At 54.1% G+C, this 13,925-nt stretch overlaps 1 long non-coding RNA gene across 3 annotated transcripts in view; it reads left to right on the forward strand.

Moving 5' to 3' along the window:
- LOC311151807 overlaps window positions 1-13,925 on the forward strand; it is a 67,935-nt gene that overhangs the window by 52,372 nt on the left and 1,638 nt on the right. The gene's annotated exons all lie outside the window — the stretch shown is intronic.

Genomic DNA, 13,925 nt, shown 5'->3' on the forward strand with positions numbered 1-13,925 from the left:
GGCTGTTGGGCATTGGAACATTGGCTGCCCAGGGCAGTGGGGAAGTCACCATTCCTGGAGGGATTAAAGAGATGCATGGATGGGACACATGGGGACATGAGTTAGTGGTGGCCTTGGCCTTGGGGGAACAGTTGGACTTGATCTTAGAGGGCTTTTCCAACCTGAATGATCCTGTTGGCTTCTGAAAGAGCCAAAAGGCAGACTCAAAATCAATGCAGAGAATCCCAGAAAGATTTGGGCTGGAAGGACCTTCATGCTCATCTCATTTCATGGGCAGGGACACCTTCCACCATCCCAGGATGCTCCAAGCCCCATCCAGCCTGGCCTTGGACGCTGCCAGGGATCCAGGGGCAGCCACAGCTTCTCTGGGCGAAGCTGGTTAGCTAAGTAATAATTAGGTTATTCCTGGTGAGCAACGGGCTGGTGGTGCTGCCCAGAGCCATCCTCCAGCTCCATGAGCTTGGAGGTGTCAGCAGAGCTCCTGTGGGCTGGCAAACACCCGCTGTGGGATGCCTCACCCTGCCCCGCTCCGGGGCTCGATAAAATGCCTTTTATTAAGATGAGGGAGGGGGAAATCAATGCGACTACACATCAAACCCGAACAAACCTCCGGTTTAGCAATTCCCGAGCAATCCCTCAGGAGCCAATGAAGGCCGGGTTATTTAAATGAGAAAGGCCGGGATGAATGCCTGCCTTTGTCCGGGCGCTTCCCCAAGGTGATCTGGGTTAAACCCGTGCTCTCAGGGTTAATTATCAGCTGCTTTTCTTTTAAAAATGTTTTTTTCCTTATTGACACAGGGGGGTTGATTTATGTAATATCCATCATAATTCCCAGATTTCTGTAGATTACAAGGTTATCCCCACGCACCGCTCCGCTGGTGGAGGGGCTCCGCGCTGGCCTCCCGCCTGGCTCCGGCCACCACCGCCCGCCCTCCCGCTCCCTGGCCCTCCTTAATTAGCGGTGTTTAATACAAGGGGCTCTGGGGCACAATTAAAACCAAGTAAAACAAAAAGGCGGCGTGGAAAAGCGCAGCCCTGCTCTTTCTTCCATCTTCTCCCCCTCCCTGGTGTCTGTGATGCCTCTCCAGCCCACCAGGGATGGTTTTTGGGGACCACCAGCCCCAGCCTAGCAGAAGCCCGGTCCCGTTCTCTCCAAGCAGGGGGAATGGCCCCCATGCACCTGTGGGGTCAGAGCCCTGCTCGTGAGCCTGGAGGCGATGTGGGGCCTCTCCTGTCCCCATCAGTAGTTCCATAAACCAGCTGAAGAAGAGGCTGGATTGGCATCCAGCCCTCCAAAGCAGGTCTGCCAATCCCGAATCCCTCAGTCCTGGGGAAAAGGAGCAGTGCCTGACCCCTCCAGTCCCGAGGTTTGGGATGCCCCTGTGGTGTTGAGGACGGTTCCCTGAGCCCAGGCTGGGCTGGCTGGCGGGAGGAGGCACGCCCGGCTCCCGATGCACACAGCACCTCGGAGACTTGGGGAAGGAGCCTTCCTTGGGCCTGGCTGCTCCACATTACTCCTCTCTCCATACTTATTTTTCTTCCTCCCATCCTTGGGTTTTTTTGCTGCTTCCCCCCTGCCCAGTGCCTCGAAGCCCCAGTGCCTTTGCAGGCCCTTTTCCACGTCCTTGTTTTCCGGCTGCCGGCCTGCGTGTGGGCAGCCGCGGATTTCTGACAGCGCCGAGCGCATCCCTGCCGCAAACCACGGCTTTCAGGGATCATTCCACTCGACTGGCTGAGAAGAAAACTGCTCTGATAGAAACTATGTCATAATAGTTGGGAGCTGGATAACAACGCCCCGCTGCCGGGGCTGATCTATTCTCCGACGCCAGCGCGGGGAATTGGTCTCCACCAAAGCAGAAAATGGAGCTGGCTTTTCAGGAGGGTTTAAAATTAAGTGGCTCTGGAGTCACCAGATGATGGTTTCGGTAATATTTCTGTGGCCAAGCCAACCCTTTCGTTCTGGGAGGTGCTGGTCTGCAAAGCAAATGTCCCACAGTGTCAAAGCAGAGCTCCCCACAAAAGTTTTAAGTTTGGCTTTCAGCTCCCCAGGGCAGCACTGCTGGGGACGGGAGGGTGCCCCTGCCTCTCAGGAGTGACCAGGGGGAGCTGGGGAGGTTTAAGAGCAGCAGCCTGGGCGATGATGAGAGGAATGGCACATGCTCTGGATTTACTCCAAAATCAAGAACCTCTGCCTAGGTTTGCTTTGGAAAGGCAGAAATGAGGGGGCTGCTTGAGAGTGAGAGCTGGGCAGAGTGACACAGGGTGACAGAGCCACCGCCGGAGCAGGGCTGGAATAAGGGGCTCCTCCCACATCTGGCGGATGCAGGTGGCACTCCATCCCCTCTGGCACCCTGGCAAGGGCAGTCTGAGGAATCAGGTTAACTCCAGCTCCCCGGTCTGGTTTCGCAGGGGAGGAGGTGCAGTGGCCGCACAGCAGCCACGGAGCTCGCAGCAGGTCCCTTCCGCTGGCTCCCGGCAGTGTCCCAGCTGCAGGCTGCCTGACAAGTGACGTTTTTCCATGATCCCAGGCCAGCCCAGGCGGATGCTGCAGCCATCCCCGCACGCTTGGCCGCTGCTCCCTTTTCCCGGCGCGCTTTGTGCAGCTGGGGTTGGCCCGTGCGATAAATGGACGCCGTTCAAAAATATGACTCCTCTGAACTTTTTAACCTTACACGAAAGGGAGGAATTCTAAGAGCCATGGGTAAAATTCAATTAACTGAGATGACAGAAAATAATCTACTGAGCACGTACATCAGGCAATTGGAAGCTTTCATACCTTTCAAAAAGGAAATAACCTATTTCTTCCCTTGTTATCTAATGACACAGGAGTTTATTTCTCTGGGAGCAGTTACAAATCTACCTAATGGGACCTAAATGCTGTTGCCAGGCAATTAGGGGTTCATTGTGTGGCTAATTCTTTCATTTCCGTGGTGGTGGTGATTGCGGTGGTGGGCAAGCCCAGGTCCCTGGGCTGTGATTGCCCCCTGGGCCATGTTTGCTCCTGCATGGAGCACACCTCTGGCTCTATTCCTGCATGGAGCACACCTCTGGCTCTACTCCTGCGTGGAGCACACCTCTGGCTCTGGGAGTGCCCATGTTCCGTGGCTCTGCCCGGGGCACCCCTGGCCTTGTCACGCTGTGACTGACTCAGTGTCTGATCCGTGAGTTATCCTGTCCCTCTGAGCTGATTCCAGAGGTTCCTGCACAAGCTCTCTGAGCAGCCCGGGCAGCTTTTGGTTATGAATGAGTGCAGAGAGACACACAGGGGCATTATTTATCTAAAATATATAAGCAGGAGGAATCTTCATAAATCACAGGCTGCTATTATCCTGGGGTTCATGACAGCCATATCTTTTTTTTTCCACAGAAACCCAGAATACATTAAACACCCCAGGCCTTGGAAAGGGACCTTTCAAACCTGTACAATTGCTCTGTTTATCCCATTCCTTTTGCATTTATTATTTGAACTCTGTTCCACACAATCAATCTTACAATTACTCATTGATCTTCAAATTAGGATTTAAGCCAGAATTTATTGAGGGAAGCTCCTGTATCTGCCTGTAGGAATACTGTTGTTTATGACCTGAGGAGTGGGGTGGTTAATCCTGGAGGGAGAGCCTTTGGAAAGCTGGCAGGCATGGGGGAAAGGCTATGCCTGGACCAGGATGCTGCAGGAGGGCTGGGATGCTGCAGGACATTGCTGCCCTGCCGTGGCACCTCACAAGATCATTCCAGAAGGCCCCTCCTCGGGCTGCACTAATCAAGGGCTGTGCCCAACAGTTTACTACAGCATTTAATTAAACAAATTTACCTTTTGAGGGAAAATCCTTCGCAGGCAATTTGGGTTCTGGTGTATCAGAGCCTTTTTTGAGGTGACTAGTGCTTTTAACCACTGTCTAAAGTGCAGGCGGTGTTAATTAGCATATTTAGGATTAAGTAGATTTAGCATGCAGTAATCATTCCCTAATTCAGTAAGAACTATCTCTGGTGAATAGTGGACATTAATGACAGTTGCAAGAGCTTAGATATTACATAATCACTAATTACATTCTGCACAATTAGCGGAGACTCCTCAGTGTGAATGGCTAATGGCTGATTTGTGTCAGCAGCCTGTTCTGGCTGTAGAGAAATATAAACAGTCTGCATAATGTTCTGAGGGAATTAGCATAGGGAAGGAGGTTATCTGTGGAGGTGGGAGGCTGGAGGAGCTCTGATGGATGGGCTGAGCCTGGAGCCAGCGTCGTGCCTGGACACATGCCTGCCCTTCCTCACGGATGGCCTCAAAGTGCCACCACACTTTTGAGGCTCTCACCTCCCATGGGCAGAGGATGAATCTGGCACCCAGGAACCTCTGAGGGAGTGGTGGGGTGTTCTACTGAGTGCTGAGCAAAGAGGTGCAGAGCTGGCACTCACAGCCAAGCCCTCAGTCCATGGAGGCCTCGTGCTCTGTGCCAGGGAGTGACACACAGCCTGCCAGGGCAGAAGTAGGGCAGGAGCAGGGAGTGGGGACGTGCAAGTGCTGCTTGGTTTGTTTGGGGGTTTTTGCTCACCACTCTGTCTCTGAAAATAAAAATGCAATAGTGTCCTGCCCTGCCACATTTGGCATTTCCTCATCATTAACCATTTCCTAAAAGGATGAAAAAGCTGAGCTTTGCTTTCTGCCCATCGGTGTCAAAGCTGCCCCTCAGGAAAAGGACCTTCCTTGGGCAAACCTTCTGGGAATTTGGGCAACGCTGAGGTGGCAGGTAGGGGAATGAATCCGTGCCCCATTAATTTTTAGTGATGGATTCTTACAAGCAAATTCAGGCTCCCACATTTGTCGTGTGATTAAAATGAGGAATAGCGGTATTAAGCGGAGGGAATAGTTTTGGACAAATCCCAAGCTGGAGAACTGCACTGGGCCCCTATACCTTGAGGTATTGGGTATTTTAAATTAAGATTGCATGTGGTTTTAAAAGGCATTGTCAGAGCAAAAGCAATTTAACAAAAGGCAATGTATCTGACGGCGACTCTCCTGTCTGCCAAGTGCTCTTCTCTGCGAGCGCATTGTAGGGAAGCAGATTACATCTCCTGAATATTTTTGTCTGTTGCTCGGTTCATTTTCATAATAATAACTCGCATCCGTCTCCATCCTTTCATGTTGAAGGGTTGCAAACTATTACACAAACACACCCGCTCCTGATGCAGCCACCTCCAGGGGACAGCCGGCGGCTTTCGGCAGCGGGCAGCGGGATGCGGCCGCCCGGGGGACGCTGACCCCCTCTGGCCGGGGGCGTGAGGGGTTCTGGGGAGCCCCTGCCTGCAGCTCACCCCACCTCACACCTCCAGCACGGACCTGTCGGTGCCTGGCTGCTGGGGAAGCGTGGGGCAGGCAAGTCCCAGCCCTGCCTGTGCCTGGGGGGGACCTGCAGAGGACACGTGGGGCCCAGAGAAGCTGTGGCTGCCCCTGGATCCTTGGGAGCATTCCAGGCCAGCTTGGAAAGGGCCTGGAGCGACCTGGGATAGTGGGAGGTGTCTCTGCCCGTGGCAGGGGGTAGAATAAGATGGACTTTAAGGTCTTTCCAAGCCAGGCCAGTTCGGGACTCTGTGTCTGAAGGAAAACACCTCAAAGCCCTGGAAGCCCCAGCGAGACTACGTCTGCCCCAGCACAAGAGTGGCTGTGCCCCATTCCACACCCCCAAGCAGGACTTGAGGAGGGTTTATAGCATTTGCAATGTCATTTCCCAGCTGCTGGGATGCTCAAGAGTTGAGGCTGAACATATTGGCCTTTGGGTACCTTGTCTAGAAACCCCATTTTTCCATCCCTGTGGGGCTGGCAGCTGGGCTGGCACGAGGTGAGGAGAGCAGTGGTGGGGCTGAGGCCAGCAGGATTTCTCTCCTGCCAGGGAGGAGCAGTTCAGTAGTGCAGGCGTGGCATGGAAAGCCCCATGTTCACTTGGGGTCACTGAAAGCCACACTCCTCAGTGTCACCGGTGGCTTTTCTGTGGCAAGGACCAGTCCCTGCTGCCAGCCTCAGAGCATCCCGGCTCCTCCAGCCTGGTGCTGGGGGTTGGAGACAAGTCTCAGGCCCCAGCACGGGGCAGCATTTCCCTAAGTGCTGTTTGCCGAGGCAGGTGCTATTCCTTACATTATCGCCAGGACATTTAAATCTCACTGATTGGCATTGTTGTCTCAAAGACAGTGTTTTTCCTGCTGAGAAACTGCATTAGATCGGCGAAACGGAGCTCATTTCCATTCACTCAGCAGTCTCTCTAGAAATGACATGCAGTGCTTGAAACTGTTTATTTCCAAATTCAGGCCTCCTCCGCATCAGTCATCAGCTTCAATTACCAGTTTTCCGGAGCCGAGCCATCAGGCAGTCTGACACGAGGGTCCAACCTAATTCCCACCTTCTCCAAAGTCAAGAGCATAATGTGCAGATGAAAAGGTGGAAAATAGCCTGGACTTCATTAGCATGCAGAGCCCGGCTGTTCATTTGCTTGCTGCGAATGGAAGTTCTGACACTCGGCGCCTTCTGCAATATGAGAAAAGTCCTCTTCAGAGTATATGATGTCCTCACCAGCCAGCAAAGGTCATCAAAAAGGCAGGCGCTGACCTTGCTCCCTGCTCTTCATGACTAGTTTATTGATTCCAGGAACACCTCATTACATGCCGGATCAACATATTATTGCCATGTTCAGCGGCTGAATTGTTTACAAGTGTCTTTATAACCAGCAGAAAGCCTTCCGGATGATGCATGACTACACTCATTTGGATGTGACCTGCCAATTAGATGTTATCCGATCCGGTGCCGTGTGTCCTGATCCCTGACCGGGCCCGCTGCCCTGCATCAGCACGGGCCCATTTACTACTTCTTTCGAACGGCTCTTTGGCAAAGTGTCCATTAGCCTGTCAGTCTGTAAATATTTTATTTTTTTTTTACCTCGGCAGAGCGGTGGAGGCGCCGCCGGCGCTCCCGCTCTGTCATTTGCTATGCATGAAGTTGATAATCAGCTGGGGGAGGCAAGGGGGTGTTTTATGGCAGCGTCTGATGGCCCACCCCATTTGCAGTCAGCGTGCGTGGCCCGCGCTCCCGCGCCGCGTGCCGCCCCGCCACAGGGACCCGGCATATTTTATCCCGGCGCCGGCGCCGCGAGACTGCTGATTTATCGGTGGGGGGAAGGCAGGAAGGCAGGAGCAAACCCCCCCCCCATGCTCAGCCTCCCCCTGCCCTGCCTCCAAAGGCCCCATAACTTACCACCCAGCAAATGCCTTCCCCCTTCTCCATCTTTCCGGCGCTTTGTGTTCTCCCTCGTTAATATATCGCGCTGCGTTATTTATCCCGGCCCGCAGCCCGGGGTATTTACGCGCGCGGAGACGCGAGAACTTCAAAAATAAATCACGGGGCACGACTACTATTTTAATCTCTCATTACAGACACTTCTGTGGCTCCATAAAGAAAAGAGTGGCGCGGCAGCTCGACGAGCGAGTCCGTAAAGAGAGATCTTCCGTGCCAAAAAGCGGTGCTGGGATCATGGCTTCCGGGCGCCACAAGTCCGCACAGGCTGGGGTTTGGATTTTTCCACCTCAGCCTGTGGTGGTGGTAGGGTGGCTGAGATGCCAAAGGAAAGCCCGTGCAGCCGTGGATGTGGCGGATGTGGCAGTGCCAGGATGTCCGTGGGGGCTGTGGCCTAGCTGGAATATGATAAAATGTTCACACTCATGGCACTGTCTGCCCAGAGCTCTGCAAACATTAATCAAGTTGCCCAGAGCCCCTTGGCAAGTGTCGGTGCTGAAATCCCCCTGCTGGGGTTAAATCCAGGGACCAGAAGGGCTAAAGGGCTCCAAGGGTGAACCCACAGCCCTGAAAACGCCACATCTCCAGCATCCTGCTCTCCAGAGCCAGCATTGCATCTCCCCGATCCCAAAACCCACCGTGCCAGGTCCTGGGCTGCCAAACCACAGGAATGTGACAGGAGGGAGGGATGCCCGTGCTGGGTGACAGAAGACAGCTGAGGGTTCAATTCCCTCCTTACAACATGAAGCGTTGGGAATTGGGGGCTGGAAAAAGGGGGATTTGAATTCCTTAAAACAACACAATTAGCTTCCAAAATAAAAACTGGAATGTGTTTGTTTAATTAAAGCTGAGGCAAAATACACACTCAGGTCAAACCAGCCTTAGGCTCCAGAGACAGCACAGTGCATTGATCTGAATTTTGGAAAGGAGTGGAAAAAGCTTCCATTTCCTAGCAAATCCCTGGCTCTGAGCAGCCCTGGAGCTGCCTGTGTTGAATATTCAGAGGGCTGATTCCCCATGGTGAGCTCGGAGCCGGCGCTGCAGCCAGGTGAATGGAGCCTGGGAGCTCCAAATCCCAAATGTGGGATCTCCAACGAGGCACAGGGATCTGCCTTCCCTGGGGGAGGTACCAGGTCTGGCCTGTCCCACGGTCCCAGTGGGGGATCTGGCCTTGTTTTGGCTGTGTTAAGCCTGCAGTGGTTTATCAAGCCCCAGACATCCCTCCAAATTTGGCACCTCATCCCTTTGCTTCTGTTTGTGTCCCTGTTACTGGATTTCTGTTCATGATGTAAATTCTCCTTTTAAATGGGAGGAAAAAATCAGCTCTTTGTGACAGCAGACATGAAAGTTGTATGACTATGGAGAGGTGCATTAACCTTGCCTTTAGCTCGGAGAGCTTCATAATCTTTTAAAAATCAACTTTTTATTAATTTTGGAATGATGCTTAATGCCTGAGGGGAGTGAGGAGCAGAGGCATCACCAGTGGAGCTCTTTGCCACTCTAACTTAAGGTCAGGCTTGTAAGTGCTGCAGGAACCACGGCCCATGCAGATGTGGAATCATGGAACTGTGAAGGTTGGAAAAGCCCTCTAAGATCACTGAGTCCAAGCATTCCTCCAGCACTGCCAAGGCCACCACTAAACGGTGTCCCCAGGCGCCACACCCACACATCTTTTAAACTCTCCAGGGATGGAGACTCAACCACTGCCCAGCTCCAGGCCAGGAGCAGCCTGGTAGTGCTTGGCCAGGCTGGAGCTGGACCTCTGCATCCATGTGGGTAAGATTGGGTTTCCCTTGGAGAAAATCAGGATGTCCTTCCTGGGCTGAAATTTGGATTTAGCAGGGCAACTGTCAGCCGTTCTTCCTTGGAGACTGGGGCAAGGAGACAGCCGGGAGAACCCAGCCCCTTTCCAGGGGGTTGTGCAGGGAAGGAAGCAGCTGAAGGGCTGTAAATGCTGCACCCAGCAAGAGCAGTTCATGGGGCCACTGACCTCACATGGATCCACCTGGAGCCCGGAGCTGGGGAATGGAGCCCGCCCCCATGGCACGTGTGAGCCTCTCCGGGTGGTGGGCACACACTGGGCAGGGTGGGCTCTTATTAATTACTGCAATAACTTATTTCACATATTGTCCTTGATGGGATTCTGTTGCAGAGGGCTGCTGATATTTTAGGGATACGCAGGGCGAATCTCTGTCGGCGCAGCCAAATCCCTGGGCCGGGGCTGCGAAGCCGCCGGCACAGCCCTCGCCGAGTGTTTCCAAACTGAATAGTCATTGGTTTGGCAGATAATTCAGAAACTATTTGTATGAGCTGTTTATCAAATTATTAACTGCACAGATGTTGTTTGGTTGAAGAGCAGCTGAACCTTCTCTCTGCCAGCCGGGGAGACAAAGGTCTGCAGGAATAATTGGAGATGTGCATGGAATATTAAATTAATTTACTGCTCTTAATTCTTATGCAAATCCTGACCTCTGATAGAGCCTATCAATTACCCTGCACACAGGGAAAAGAAAGGAGAACAGTTTCTTTCTTTTCTTTCCCCCCCTCTCCTTTTTTTCCTGTTGTTCTCCAGTTTGGGGTTTTGTTTCTTTGTTGTTGTTGGTTTTTTTTTTCCTTTTGAAAGGGAACTTGGGAAAGGAAATATTTGTGGGAAGAAAAAAAGCCATTTATTTGTGGTGCAAAGGGCCAGGATTATTTAATTGAATGTCCCGGTTGCAGCGATGTCCCCTGGGAGACAGGGTGCAGTTTTTGACATTGTGGGGTGCTCAGGGGAGGCCTGGGAATGTAGGCCAGAGCCAGGCTGGAATAGCTCCACATGCTTCCCCAGGAGGGGCCCCACTCTGCCAGCACCGTGGTGGGCTGAAGTGGGAGAGGACCAGGTTTTGGTGGAGTTGGGGGCAGGAAGGGCCCCTGGCTCTGCTGGAATCCAGCCGGGGTTCAGGTGGGTTATCAGGGAGGGCTTCCTGCCCCAATAGTGGGGCTGATTCTGCCAGTAATTACCAGGGAAGAAGAAAAGGAATTTGTTGTGAGATCCCAGGTAAAATGAAGCAGGATTTAATTGGTCCTCGTTAAACAGAGCTGGGTTTCCAATATGGAGAAAGGCCTCGTGCGGGCAGTGTTTAATTGGGGCTGTGTGTGAGCTGCTCAGCCGGTGCTTAAAGGCAGGCGCCGGGCCCTGTTCTTTCATCCCATTTTCTAATAAGGATAAATAAACAGGATGAATAATGCCATCAGTCTCTCCCTCGACCCCTGCGAGACCTCAGCAGTGCAGTGCTGTTCACCCCAGAGCTGCTCCCTGGGATCCATGAATCCAAGGCGAGCAGGATCCCTCGGCACAGAGCACCCGATGCGGCACCGATGGGCTCTGTTAGCAGAACCCCCAGGTCCGGCTACGGAGCAGTTTGGGGAATTCTTTGGTTAGTGACTGTCACAGGGGAGCCTGAGGAGGGGATGGGGCTCAGGAAGGGAAAGGAGGGAGAAAAGAATGGAAAATAAAATTATGTCTTTCCTTTCTATTTTTCCTTTTTTATTTTTTTCCCCCCCGTAAATCCTGGGAAGCGCTGGGAGACTGCACTCCCCCTCCCACGCCGCCCACTCGGGTAATTTCATTTATCCCGCAAATCTAATTAGCAATCCGTGGCTGACATTAATACAGATCTAATGAGGCCGGCGATGACCAGATTATCAGGCGAGCGCTGACAGAGCCTTAAAGGCACATCGAGCCCTGCAGTCAGCGGGACCTGGCAGGGGAAAAACTGCTTAAAGGGGCAGAAGAAAAAGAAAAAAAAAAAGAAAAAAAAAGGAGGAAAGAAAGAAAAAAAAAATAGATGAGGGAGGGGGAGAAAAACACGAGGAAAAGCAGTGCGGGTAGGGCTTGGCTGCTTAGCTTATTAAGGGAGCTGGAGCTTTGCTGGACGCAGTTTATCCACCAGCATCGGGCCTCTGTCCCTGCTTCTCCCGAAATACCGTTCTGCAGAGGAGAAAAAGGAGGGGGGGAAATAACGGGAAAAAAAAAAATAAGAAGAAGCTGGAGCCCAAGGAGTCGCTGTGCAATTTATTCCAAGGGGTGGCTGTTGAGAAGGCGGCAATTTGCGGCGGCCGGGGGTTATTTAGTGCGATATGAAATCAAATGATCCTATTGCTCAAATAACAGTGTCTGGGAGGAGAAGCGAGCGCGCTCCAAAGGTAATTGTCTCCAGATGATATTCCTATTATCCCCCAATCCCGGCCTAAACGCTGCCAGCGCCGGACTGGAATCGATACGGGGGGAGGACCGGGGGGATCCCGGGGCCGGGGGGAGGCATCCCCGGCACTGACCCCCCTCGGGAAGGGCGGCAGGGCTTCGGGAAGACCCTAAATTCCCTGCGGCTGCTGCCTGTCCGTGCCTCGGCGGGAGCGGCAACACCGGCGGCGGAGCCGAGCCCGGAGCCCAGGTAAGGGACCTACGGGGGGACGGCGGAGTGGGAACCCGGGCCCTTCCGTGCCCCGGCGCGCAGCCGCTCTCCGAGCGCACCCTTCTGCATCGCTTCACCCCAGCCCAGGCTGTCGGGTCCGGTGCGACCTCCCGCGGCCCCGGTCGAGCCCCGCCGCGCTCGGTCAGCCGCTGCCTGCGGTCACTGCCGCCAGCGGTCGGTCCCGTTTGCCCGGAGCCGCTGGAAGCGCAGCCAGACCAGGGGCGGTTTCGCTCTGGATCCCCGGCTAGCGGATGGAGCGGCGGCCCCCGCTCTCCGCGGCGCTGCCCGATGGTAAAATCGCCGGAATTCAATGGCTTGAGGGAAACGGCGGGGGAAAATCCAAAGGGACGGAAGGCGGTGAGGGGGAGACGGGAGCGAACCAGCGGCACCTACCTGGGCGGGGGTCCCCGGGGCCGGGCTCGCTCCGTGGCCGCTGCGGCAGCAGGGACCGAACGCTCCGGGCGCGGCAGCCCAAGGCGAGCGGCGGCCCCTCAGCTGCTCCCCAAATTCCATCGGGGCGTCCCCCGTGCCGCCCGTGGGGTGGCCGGGGTTCCGCCGGGAGCTGCGGGTACTGGGACGGGGATTTTCCGCATTTCTTTGTCAGCCCTTCGCCCGGGCGGGCAGCGCGTCCCCGGCGCTTCGGGCATAGAGAACAAACGCGCTCCTCCTGAAAAAAAAAAAAAAAAAAAGAAAAAAGAAAAAAAAAAAAAAAAGCAAGTATTGAGGGAGCGAGACTCCGGGCTGGGGCGCTCAGGAGTGTCCCGGCTGGGACAGCTCTGTGCTCTCGGGGGCCAGGGTTTGCCCTGGACCCGTAACAGCGGCTGGTGGCTGTGCTGAACTAGGGGGGACACTGCGGGGAGCAGCAGGAGGAGAATGCTCGGGGTCAGGCGCCTCTCTCGGGTCAGGTTCTGATGAAAACAGGGCACAGGTCACCCCCCGGGCCACCAGGGGTGGTGTGGTTTGTGTGTCTGCAAACGGGCAAAGCATTTGGAACCTGAAGCCTGGAAGTGAGCCCCAGCCTTTGCCCACCTGTGTGTCCACCACCTCACAGGTACGTTAGAACGCGTTTTTGAGCACTGTCAAAATACGCTGTTGGAGGATTTTTCCATCTCTGCTCAAGCCTTTTTGTCAGCTTCAGCCCCAGGTTCCTATTTCTGTTTGGTGTGTTTTGAATGGAGTGCAGGCCCCAGGGGTGCTGAGGTCTGAGCAGACACAGCTTAATTAATTGAATAGTCCCGTGCTTGCTCTCCCGCTTTTTACAAACAAATGAACAGTTGATATGTGTGGCTCCTTTCATTCACCACCAGAACAATCCTCTGCACAGGACAGGGGGAAAATGCCTAATCAGTCACAGCAAACCAGCACGGTGCTTTGAGGTGGGAAGTGAAAAATACCGTGTCCACTCAAACCTGGATTTCACAGCACTGGAGGATTGGGAGAGGCAGGGTGCAGGACGCGCCCCAGGTGAGACCTGAGCTGGCTGCACAGGCAGCACTTCCTCAAAGGCAAGCCAGCTTCCCTAGCACTCCCAAGTCCAGGCACTCAGCTCCAGACAGAAGTGAGATTGGAACAGAGGCAGCAGCCCAGCTGTGCCCAGGCAGGAGCTTGGGGTTCCCCGACGGCATGAGCTCGCAGCTCCACGCTTGCTCTCCTCCTGCACGGCCCTTTTGGTGATCCGCTCGCTTTTACTTCCCAGAGTCGCTGCTGACCCGCAGGTGTTCCTGCTGAGACACAGAGGTGGTGGTGGGCAGTGTTTGAATGCTGGGCTGTGAGGAGGCCAGGGATCCTCCAGGGACCCTGTGTTTGTCTGTGTGTCCGTCCCAAGAGCCGCGCCCCGCTGCCCGTGCCGCCAGATCCCGGTTCCTGGCCCCACACACCACACGGCTCGCCCAAGTGCCTCCCTTTGTTTCAAACTCTTGGAGCCTGGAGCACTTGTTGAACCTGACCACGAGTGCATCAAAGTGGCTGACAATTAGGAAATAAACAAATATCATTTGAGGCGTTTTTGGGCGGAATCCAGTCATACATAGATGGGCTCGTTGCTGCTGTTATCATATTGAATATTCCTCATAGTTGGGATATTTGTGCTGTGCAGCAGCGTCCCCGGCACGGCAAACATTGCATTATCTCGCTGTGCAAAGGCTTCATTAATCAAACCAGACAATGGGCCAGACACATCCCTTTGAGCCTGGTGC

This window comes from Fringilla coelebs (genome assembly GCF_963513975.1).
Source record: "Fringilla coelebs genome assembly, chromosome: 3".
In the NCBI taxonomy this organism is placed as follows: domain Eukaryota; kingdom Metazoa; phylum Chordata; class Aves; order Passeriformes; family Fringillidae; genus Fringilla; species Fringilla coelebs.